The sequence below is a fragment of the Lactuca sativa genome, chromosome 8 (assembly GCF_002870075.4).
Source record: "Lactuca sativa cultivar Salinas chromosome 8, Lsat_Salinas_v11, whole genome shotgun sequence".
NCBI lineage: Eukaryota > Viridiplantae > Streptophyta > Magnoliopsida > Asterales > Asteraceae > Lactuca > Lactuca sativa.
In genome coordinates, this window is record NC_056630.2 from 103181175 (window position 1) to 103193987 (window position 12813).

The window sequence follows — 12813 nt, forward strand, 5'->3', positions numbered from 1 at the left end:
GGTTCGAGTTTGTGGCACCAATTCCTGATCCACCAGCACCATTCTTGGATTAGTGTCTAAGCCCATAACTATATTTGGTAAGTACTTGACCCGGTTGTGCATGGTCCTTTTGGGTTGCCTTCACCAAAGCAACTTGATAGGATGATTTTTGGAGAGAGAGAGGTAATTATGGTTTATTAATACATTATATGAATAATATATTAAAGGAGAAATCATATTTCTTTAATTAATATTAGGCATGAATTAATTAAGAATTAATTCCCTGGCTAAAAGACATTAATTAAAAAAGGGGGACTAGAACTGTCAATTGTGTGATAATTGAGTAATGGGCTAATGAACTCCATAGAAGTTGGAGTGGACGAAATCTATGGGGAAACCCATTAGAATTCGTCCAAGGCTTCTAAGGAAGGAGTCCATGGGATGCTTAAGGCCTAAGCAGTTAAATTAGGGTTTCCTAGTTCAAAACCCTAATCACCTCACTATATAAGGAACCCCTAAGGGCCCAAAAATGTGTGGAAGTGTTCTCTAGCATATCTTGGACATTTTTGGCGTTCCTCCCCTCTTTCCAATATCATCCTCTTGCTTGTGGTGTTTGTAAGCGATTAGACGAGTAACATTTGTGATTCTAAGCTCCAAGGAAAGAAGATTCAACCATTCTTGAAGAGATTCAAGCCATTCTTGACGAGGTAATCATCTAGATCTGTTCTTATATGTTAATATCGAAATATATATGCTAGATTAGGGTTTTTTAAGTCTTGGATGAATTACATGTACAATAGAGAAACCTAGATCCAAGCTTCTGGTTTTTGCATGAGCACATATGATGTTCTTTTTTATAAAACCCATCAGTGGTATCAGAAACTTGATTGGTTTCTATTATATTGATGTCTTGTATGTTCATCTTGCTGAAAATCGTTTTTTCTGCCCTCTGCCCAACCTGACTCGGCGAGTCCATGGATGAGACAGAGGATTTTTAGGGATTTTAAGCTGTTTTGGGTTGAGATAATTACCAAAAACGTTTTTCATTAATAAAATTTGAATTTTATCAATATTTGTTGATTATCCTTACCAAAATAGAAGATAATTGTCAAAATTAAGATAATTACTTGTTTTATAAGATAAATATTAATTATTTGTAATTTTGCTTTGAATTATCTTGTAAGAAATTTAATTAGGTCAAACTTAGATAATTACAAATTATTTAATTAATTTAATTATTTGTAATTTGATCTAGATAGTTTTAAAAAGTTTCAAAACTTGCCTCAAGTTTTGGAATTTAAATTTTTGATTAAAAGTTTAATTTTGAAATATTTGAATTCTAAACACTAATGTTTTTGAAAATGCTCAAAACTTTCCCACTACTTTTGGAATTTAAAATTTGAATAAAAGTTTAATTTTGAAATATTAAATTCTAAGACCCTAGTTTTTGAAAAGGTTCAAATTACACCCTTATGGTTTTATTAAGTTAATAAAATGTGTAATTAAAAGAGAGTTAATAAATCCAAAATAATATGGTTTATATTTAATTAAATTAAAAGTATAATTCTAGCAAATTAGACCACCTAGTATTTTAAAAGTGTAGAATACACCCTTATACTATATTTAAAGTTACAAGTCTAACATTATATATGTATAAGTAAAGATGCTAGTCTTACAGTTAGTAGGCCTCATTCACGAAGTCAATCTATAGGAGGGAGGGGTATCAGGTTACGGCCTATAAAATGGTTGTTTAGTGGGTGTCCACTCTCACCCACCGCTTCCTTGATTTGTGGAGGGTCGTTAGCCGAACAGGTAGGAAAGAGAAAAGCCTTTCCATTAAAAGTATAATGAATTATAAATTAACTAAATGTTTATACAAAATTCGCAAATCTTAGTTACTTTAGGAAAATGTGGAATTGGTGCAAATCCATGAAATTACACATTGCACCCTTCTTGGTCGATTAGTGGAGCATGTGTTGTTCACCGACACATTAATATGGGACCAATGAAGGATGGCAATGGGTAGATTGATGTAACATCCCAAATTTCGAGGCCAAAAATTTTATTTTTGATATAATATTTTACAAAACATTTTACCAAAACATTGTCAATAAAACAAAACATTACAAAATCATAATGTTGTGTCCCAACCCAGAACACCAAAAGTAATGAAAATCAGAGTACAATCCTAGAAAACCCAATTCGGAAACCATGTGTGTGTGTGTGACGCGCTGCTATACCGCCGACTCCTTCCCCTTCGACGAAGAGGTACCTAAAACCAAAACCAAAACTATAAGCACAAAGCTTAGTGGGTTCCCCCATCATACCACAAACAATATCAGATCATCGATATCTTTCAACCGGTAACTGTCATCGATATCTTTCAACCAGTAACTACCATCGGTATCTTTCAACTAGTAATCGCCATCGGTATCTTTCAACCGGTACCTATCATCGATATCTGTCAACCGGTAACCGAGGACTATTTCACCCCTACTGCTATCATACGATATCAAGATATAATCATACAGTCAGGCATATCTAGGTACTGACCTACCCTTCGATCCTAAAGACCAATGTCAGGGAAAAACTATTCCCAACTACTACCACTAACATACACCTTGCATATCATACAAGCATATCTTATGACCATATTACATAAACACACCAAGATAATTATCACAAAGACAATTATCCACCAAATACCCCTGATGGTGGGCCAACATTGTGGCCTCAGACCCACCCTTACTGGAAGGTAACTCACCACGATGTTGTGCAGTGTCTGAACTATCTTCGGCGTACAAGTTGACTACCCTCGACTCCTCGATCCCTACACGACAATACTGCAAAGTTATTCATTTGAGTATGCAACCCAAACCGGGGTCATACCGATCTAGTCAAAGTCAACTTCCAGTTGACCTGACTCACCGAGTTGGTCAACCAACTCATCGAGTCCATATCCTTCAAACTGATGCAAATCCCCGTCTCCACTCGTCGAGTCTGGCAAGAACTCGATGGGTTCTCCTTCGACCTTACCCTCAGGGAAAACTTCATCTGACTCGCCGAGTTCACCTTGAACTCGTCGAGTCCACCTCCCTCTTATGAACACGTCCAGTCTACGATTCGCCAAGTTGTATGAACAACTCGTCGAGTCCTTGGGAGATTCCCTTGGACTCGCCGAGACTGCTTTCAGCAGTCGTCGAGTCTCATGACTCCCAGGCCCTCTAATGAGCTTAAACAACTAAGGGACCTTCCTTGCTCTCATCTGGTCCTTCTACAAAAGGATTTGATGGTTATTACAATCTAACTCATCGAGTCCCAATAATGAATCGCTGAGTTCATTCTTGACCATCACCATACAGTCGATCTAAAGGGTTCTTAACACACCAAAACCATAGATCTGCCCTCCTAATGCCCCTTTTACACGTTAAGTCCTGAACTTGATGCACATGCAAGGGGTTTTTGGCTCAAAAAGCCATAAGAAGTGACCTACAAGAGGCATGGGGCTCTCATGGCCATAAAGTTGGCACCTTTATGCCATGAGACCCCTCGTAAGACCCAGATTTGAAGTCAAAATCCATTCAATCCTTCATAATCTGAAAATGGCTTAGAAACCACCAAAATCCCAACTCCAAAGAATAATCACATAGAAGACCAAGACAAGAGATTTTTACCCTGAATGAACTGGAAATGGATATGGACGAAGGAGGCTGGGATAAGTTGTTTAAATAGGGTGCAAACCCTCAGATTTAGGGTTTCACTCAAAGAGTACCTACTCGCCAAGTCAGGCTCCCGACTCGTCGAGTAGGCCGTTTAACTCTCACGCGACCACGAATCTACTCGATGAGTTAGGCCATCAACTCGTCGTATCCCAGAACAAATACAAGAAACCTTGAATTAAATACATACTAGGAATCAGGTGTTACAAATCTCCCCCACTTATTTTAGACTTTTTCCTCGAAGTCTGCTGCCCGGTCCTGAAAAAGCTCGTGGGTAGTGCTGTCTCATTTCGTCCTCTGGCTCCTAGGTCCATTCTGAGCCCTTTCGGTGTTGCCACTGAACCTTTACCAACTCCACTCTCTTGTTCCTCAGATCCTTTGATTTCCTGTCAAGGATTGCCACTGGCCGCTCGATGTAGTTCAAGCTGTCATCGACCTAAATGTCCTCTAAAGGCACCACTGTTGAATCGCCCACCAGACACTTCCGCAACTGGGAGACATGAAAAGTGCTATGAATCTGACTGAGTTCGGCTGGCAGATCCAGTCTATATGGCACCTTGCCCACCCGGGCTATAACCCTAAAGGGCCCAATATACCTGTGGCCTAGCTTGCCCCGCTTCCTGAATCGAATGACGCCCCTCCAAGGCGACACCTTCAGGAGCACCATATCCCCGACCTGGAACTCCAGGTCCGATCGACGCTTGTCGGCATAACTTTTCTGCCGACTCTGAGCAGTCTGGAGCCTGCTCCGAACCTGCTGGATCCTCTCCGTAGTCTTGAGTACCACATCTATACTCCCTATGACCCTCTGACCCACTTCACCCCAGCATATCAGGGTCCTATAGTTCCTCCCATACAACATCTCGAAAGGAGGACGGTCGATACTCGCATGATAGCTATTGTTATAAGAGAACTCTGCCAAAGGAAGGTAAGTATCCCAACTACCTCTGAAGTCTAAAACACACGCCCGCAGCATATTCTCCAGAGTCTTGATGGTCCGCTCGCTTTGGCCATCCGTCTGCGGGTGGAAGGCGGTACTAAAATGCAGATGAGTACCCAGATCGTCATGGAACTTCTTCCAAAACCTGGAAGTGAATCGCACATCCCTGTCGGAAATTACTGAAACTGGCACCTCATGTCGCACCACTACCTCCCTGATTTAAATGCCGGCCAACTTTTCGGCCGAAATGCTCTTCTGGATCGGAATAAAATGGGCGCTCTTAGTCAATCGATCTACAATGACCCAAATCAAATCCACACCTCGTGTGGTCCTGGGATGCTTCGCGATGAAATCCATAGTGATATCCTTCCATTTCCACAACGAAATATCCAACGGTTGGACCTTGCTGTGAGGTCTCTGGTACTCAGCCTTGACCTTCCGACAGCTCAGGAACCTCTCCACGAACCAAGCTACATCCCTCTTCATATAGGGCCACCAATAATTAAGATGAAGATCCCTGTATATCTTCATCGCCCTGGGAAGGATAGAGAACTTGGATTTGGGTGCCTCCTCCATCAATACCTGGCACACATCTCCATGATATGGGACCTACACCCTACGGTGAAGGGTCAACAATCCTCGGCTATCATAGTTGAAGGAGGAAACATGGCCCACGATTCGCTTACTCTTCCGATGTTCCTCTTTCATGGCCTCCTGTTGGGCCTCCCGAATCTGCTCCAACAATGGAGTCACAACTGTTATCCTCATACACATATCTCTGTTCAGCGCGGCGTTGCGACTAAGCACGTCGGGCACGACATTGGCCTTCCCCGGATGGTAGAGGATCTCGCAATCGTAATCCTTTACCACATCAAGCCACCGACACTGCCTCATATTCAGATTTGGCCGGTCCATGAGATACCTTAGGCTCTTGTGGTCCGTGTAAATGGTACAACGAACCCCATAGAGGTAATGACGCCAAATCTTGAGGGCGAAAACAATAGCCCCCAGCTCTAAATCATGTGTCGGATAATTCGCCTCGTGAGGCTTTAGCTGCCTCGATGCGTAAGCAATAACATGCCCCCTTTACATCAATACCACGCCCAAGCGTGAGATGGACGCATCACAATATACCACAAAGTCCTCCATGCCCTTTGGCAGGGCTAAGATTGGCGCCTCGCACAATCTCTGTCTCAACGTCTCAAATGCGGCCTGCTGCTCAGGCCCCAGCGAAAGACCACGACTTTCCTTGTGAACCGGGTCAGCGGCACGACTATCTTGGAGAAGTCCAAAATGAATCTCCGATACTAGCCTGCCAGTCCCATAAAGCTCTGAATCTTAGATGGAGAGCTCGGAACCTCCCATCTCATCACGGCCTCCACCTTGGTCGGATTAACCGAAATCCCCTCCTGGTTGACAAGGTGCCCAAGAAATTGCACCTCGCGTAACCAGAACTCACACTTGGAAAACTTAGCATACAAGCTCTCCCTCCTCAAAGTATCTAACACCTTTCGCAAGTGCTCCTCATGTTGCTCTCGCGTCTTGGAATAAACCAAGATGTCATCGATGAAAACTATCACATACCGATCCAACATCAGTCTGCACACGCGGTTCAGTAGGTTTATGAATGCGGCAGGAGCATTGGTGAGCCTGAAGAGCATCACCACGAACTCATAGTGGCCAAACGCATCCGAAACGCCATCTTCTGCACATCCTCCTCTCTGACCCTCATCTGATGATATCCTAAACGCAGATCAATCTTGGAGAACGAATACGCTCCCTGTAGCTGGTCAAAGAGGACATCAATCCTCGGGAGTGGGTAATGGTTTTTCACCTTTACCTTATTCACCTCCCTATAGTTTATACACATCCGATACGACCCATCCTTCTTTTTCACAAACAGAATCGGGGCTCCCCAGGGTGAACCGCTCGGTCTAATGAATCCCTTGTCTAACAGCTCCTCCAGCTGTATAGACAACTCCTGCATCTCAGGAGGAGCCAACTGATATGGTGCTTGGCTATCAGAGACACACCATGGACTAGGACGATCCTGAACTCTACCTGCCTCTCTGGAGGTATCCTAGGCAACTCCTCGGGGAACACATCCGCAAGCTCTCGTACGAATGGCACATTGCCCACCATCGCCTTACCCGCCTCCCGGGTATCCATAACAGAGGAGACAAATCGTTTGTAACCCTGCTAAAGGTAGTGCCTAGCTCTCGCTGCTGAACATAAGGCTGGTCCTCGCTGTGGCATCTTGCCCAAAATCACCAGCTCTCCCCCACTTGGGGTCCTGATCTGCACCAGCTGCTGCGCACAGTCGATGACTACCCCATTGGGGCTTAGCCAATCCATACCAATTATAACCTTGTTCCCCCGCAAAGGTATGGGAACCAAGTCTACCAGGTAACGCTCCTCGAATAGCCTTAAAACACAACCTCGGTAGACCTCTGATGCTCACACCAACCGGTCGTCCTCAATCTCGACCTCTAGAGGGCAATCCAACATGCCCGAAGACTCCAGAAACATCATGCTTAGACAAGAGAGACAAACGATCGGGTAGCACCCGAATCAAACAATACCTGAACTGGGATACCGTTCACATGGAACGATCCTAAACAGAGCACATACATAACATATCAAAATCACAGCAACATAAAACATAAGCATAAGAAAAAAAATCATACCCGTCATTACATCGGGTGCAACACGTGCCTCCTTGGCTGTCAACTAAAATGCTCGACTTCGTACCACCAGAGCCTCTGCCTTGACCTTCCAACCATCCGCAAATCATGATGCCGCCAGAGTCAGCACCACCACTGGTGCTGCTGTCAGTCTAGGGTAGTTGGAATTTTTATGGCCCCTCTGATTGCAATGAAAGCAACTTAGGTCTGATATATGAACCATGGGAGCAGGGGCAGTACAATCTCTGCCAGAATGCCCAGTCTTGCCGCACTTATAGCAGCCGAAACTTGACCTAGTGCGGTAAACTCCCTCATGTGACCGACCACACTTCCCATAGCGGTCCCGCCCCTGTTGGCCCTTTGACCTCGCATCGAATCCCTTGGGTTTCTTCCACGAAACCCCCGCAACCTGCGCAATCTCTGACTTCGTCTTTCTGAGGTTCTCCAAATCAATCCCCCTCTCCCGCGTGCTGGCAATCATGGACTCTAGGGTTGGGCAAACCGAATAGCTGACATGCTCCTAAATGTCAGCTCTCAACATATCATGATAGCGGGACTTCCGCATCTCCTCATCCCCCGCATACTAGGGTACCAACAATGCCCTCTCCCGAAACTTGGCGGTGATCTCCGCCATAGTCTCAGTAGTCTGCCTCATATTCAAAAACTCTCTGGCCAGCTGCTGAAGCTCCACAGCTGGTGCAAACTTAACCCTGAATCAGGTCACATAATCTGACCAAGTCATAGCCTCGATGGTTGGGGCTCCCAATGAATCACTAACTAACTCCCACCAATCACTGGCTCGATCCCTCAAACAACCTGCAGCAAAATAGACCTTCGACCCTTCCGGGCAGAAGCTCGTCAACTGCGCAAACTCGATGTCTGCAATCCATCTCCTAGCAGCAATGGGGTCCTTCATCCCATGGAAGTCATGCGCACTACTCCCCCTGAAGTTCTTGAAGGACAGTGCGCGTGTACCCGTCTGGCTAGATGCCAAATCAATCCTGAATGATCGGAGGCGATCCTCCATCAGCTCGATAATCCCCTCCTTGATTGAACCGAAAATGACTGAGGTCGACTCAAGGATACCTCTCGCGATCTCAGACTTGATGAACTCGCGTAGCCCATCATCAACCTGCTCGGATCCCGCACCCGAGCCTGATCCTGATCCTGACCCGGATCCTAATCCTCCTACTACATGTCGTGTGGTCACCATAATGAAAATAAACACATAAGCGTCAGGATCATACATACTCCTGAGAGGTCTCATACACCATCCAAGTTTGTTGGTTCCATCTCGGCCCTCCTTGACTCGAGTACGGATCCTCTGCTTCCAGTATTATGGGCCCATACTACCTTCCACATCTATCCGTACTTTCCTCTAGGATTGCTTCAACTTCACCAAGTCCCTTTGCCGATACCCTTTTCCACGAATCTCGTCCTAGGGATTCCTAGGGCACCCTCCGACCTACTCATCGTCATCAGCTGCACTAGGAGTCCCTACATCCTTTCCCTAACTAGATTGCGAATAATGTTACATATCCACTCACTAGCTAGTTAAAGTTAGCAAGGACCCCTATAGAACAAAGCAAGCAACATTCGTTCATAGAGTAACCACATCAAACATAACTTAATCAGGCTATCCTACTGTTGACTAGACAGTCCTAGCATGCAACTCACACAACAGGCATTCAAGGCATCCTCCTAGATCCTTAGCCCTAATCTAGCATGCAATTCTCAAAATTATATATCAGGCATAAAAGGCATCCTCCTAGATCCTTATGCCTAATCTAGCATGTAGTTCTCAGAATTATATATCATATAACGTAACATAACAAGTATGGGTATCTTGGGGAAAACTTACTTGAGCTCGGCCGGTCACACGCATCATGCACCTTGTTCTTTCTCAAATTTCCTTGATTTTAAATTTTAGAAAATCGTTCTCCTTGAGAAAAATCTTTTAGTCCCTCGGTGTGAGTCCAGACACCCCCGAGGGTGTGTCCGAATCCCTCAAACCAGGGCTCTGATACCAACTTCAAAATCCCAAATTTCGAGGCCAAAAATTTCATTATTGAATTAATATTTTATAAAACATTTTACCAAAACATTGTCAATAAAACAACACATTACAAAATCATAATGTTGTGTCCCAACCCAGGACATCAAAAGTAATGAAAAACAGAGTACAATCCCAGAAACCCAATGCGGAAACCATGTGTGTGTGTGATGCGTTGCTATACCGCCGGCTCCTTCCCCTTCGACGAAGAGGTACCTGAAACCAAAACTAAAATTATAAGCACAAAGATTAGTGATTTCCCCCATCATACCACATACCATATCAGATCATCGGTATATTTCAACCGTTAACTGCCATTGGTATCTTTCAACCGGTAACTACCATCGGTATCTTTCAACCGGTAATCGTCATCGGTATCTTTCAACCGGTACCTATCATGGGTATCTTTCAACCGGTAACCGAGGACTATTTCACCCCCGCTACTGCTATCATTCAATATCAAGATAAAATCATACAGTTAGACATATCTGGGTACTAACCTACCCTTCGATCCTAACAACCGATGTCAGGGAAAAACTATTCCCTACTACTTCCACTAACATAAACATTCCATATCATACAAGCATATCTTATGACCATATCACATAAACACACCAAGATAATTATCATAGAGATAATTATCCACCAAATACCCCTAATGGTGGGCTGGCATTGTGGCCTTAGACCCACCCCTACTGGAAGGTAACTCACCTCGATGTCGTACAGTGTCTGAACTATCTTCGGCGTACAAGTCGACTACCCTCGACTCCTCGATCCCTACACAACAATATTGCAAAGTTATTCATTTTACTATGCAACCCTAACCGGGGTCACACCAATCTAGTCAAAGTCAACATTGGTCAAAGTCAACTCCAGTTGACCTGACTTGCCAGGTTGGTTTTCCAACTCGTCGAGTCCATACCCTTCAACTCAATGCAAATCCCCGTCTCCACTTGTCGAGTCTGGAAACAACTCGACGGGTTCTCCTTCGATCTTACCCTCAGGGCTAAGTTCATTTGACTTGTTGAGTTCACCTTGAACTCGTCGAGCCCACCTCCCTCTTATGAACACGTCCAGTCTACGACTCGTCGAGTTGTATGAAAAACTCGTTTTGTCCTCGGGAGATTACCATGGACTCGCCACACCTGCTCTAAGCAATCGTCGAGTCCCATGACTCCCAGGTCCTCTAATGAGCTTGAACAACTAAGGGAGCTTCCTTGCTCTCATCTGGTCCTTCGACAGAGGGATTTGATGGTTATTACGCTCCGACTCGTCGAGTCCCAAGAATGACTCGTCTAGTTCACTCTTGACCATCACCATACAGTCGATCTAAAGGGTTCTTAACACACCAAAATCGTAGATCTGGCATCCTAATGCCCATTTTACACGTAAAGTACCAAACTTGATGCACATGCAAGGGGTTTTTGGCTCAAAAAGCCATAAGAAGTGACCTACAAGAGGCATTGGGCTCTCATGGTCATAAAGTTGGCACCTTTATGTCATGACACCTCTCGTAAGACCCAGATCTGAAGTCAAACTCCATTCAATCCTTCATACACCGAAAATGGCTTAGAAAGCCCACAAAATCCCAACTCCAAAGAGGAATAATCACATAGAAGACCAAGACAAGAGATTTTTACCTTGAATGAACTGGAAATGGAACAAATATCCTGGATCTTTAAACCCCAAATTGCACTCCCAAGCTCCTTTCCTCTTCTCAAGCTTCATAACCCACCAAAATACACCAAAATGGCCTTAGAGCACACAAAAAAGGCCAGGGTTTCGATATACTGTCTTATGGGAGTGATAGGGACGAAGGAGGTTGGGATAAGTTGTTTAAATCGGAAGCAACCCTCAAATTTAGGGTTTCACTCAAACAGTACCTACTCTTCGGGTCAGGCTCCCGACTCGTCAAGTAGGCCACTTAAACTCTCCCGCGACCACGACTCTATTAGACGAGTTAGGCCATCAACTCGTCCAGTCCCAAAACAAATACAAGAAACCTTGAATTAAATACATATTGGGAATCAAGTGTTACACTTGATGTTTATCATAGATCATTGGAGCATGTGTGGTTAACCAACACATTGATTAGGTGATTCGTAACATCGAGAGTACGAAGCTAATTTGCATGGTTATCCAGAACTTGTTTGTGATTCTCGGCACCCCAATCATAAATGAAGGGAACAATCAAGATTTAAACATGCCATTGAAAAGTTCAATAAATCTTAAAAGATCTAGGAGTTTTCAATACATTTAAAGACTTAATCTCTTTTTCGTTTTTCATGGTGGAAAATTAGTGAATCGTCATTCACTTACCTTCAAATATTATGCGACCGGATTACAGAATCCCTCTTCCGTGTTGTAGAATATTGCGTTGGATCCTAGACTTAATATCTCATTTGGGTGTTTTATTAAGGACTCAATCAAATAACTTGAATTTTCTCCTGTTTTGTAGATGTCTGATTCTAACTATGGTCTTCCAAAATCTCTTGGAACAAGCTTTCCACACGAAGATGATATTCCACGATTCGATCGAGGAAAAAGAGATCATTCTTCACTTCCTGCGCCTCCTCCTATTGTTCTCCCTGACCTAAAAGTTCAAAAGGCTTGAGAAGTTCAAGCTCACTCAAGCCCTTTTGGCAAGTAACATGAAGAAGGAAAGTCAGTGTGTGCACACATCTTGAAGATGAAGTCGCACATTGACAGGTTAAGAATGTTGGGAGTCATTGTCTGTAAGAAGCTGGCTGTTGACTGGGTTCTTCAATCGCTTCATGACTCATATAGTGAGTTCGTAAGAGAGTACTATATGAAAAACCACGACGTGACCCTAATAGATTTCACCTATTTTCTTGTTGCTGCTGAATCACCAATGATTTGGCGCACTAGAGAAGCAAAGTTGATTAGTAGACCTGCCTTTCAAACCTCCATGGACATAGGCAATGGCAACGAAAGGCATGCCATGGTCAAAAAATTTGACCATAAGAGAAAGGCAAAGTCTGAGGTAGTTCCATGTGATGTTCGAAAAGAGTTAAGTTGCTTTTATTGCCAAGAGAAGGGGCATTGGAGATAAAGCTGCCATGTCTACCTGAGAGATCTAAGAGAAGGGAGAGTCAAGATGTATGGCTCTACTTCAGGTAAAATCCATTAACTAACTCTATAAGTTCCTATTTTTTATTCTTAATACATGATGTGATAAGATTGCATTTCGATGTTTTGTAGGATCGAAGAAAAGAGAGGAAGATTAAAGGAAGAAGTGACCTGAGTCTAATCACAAAGAAATGTATTTCGATCGCATGATTCGATGATTGGATTTTTTGGAGCTGCTTCTTTTAGAGTTACAAAAGATTGCTTACGAATATGTAATAGCGTAGTTTTCATTTGATTTGCATTGTAAGGACAAGTTTTTCCGCACCTTTTATAAAATAAATTTTGGTT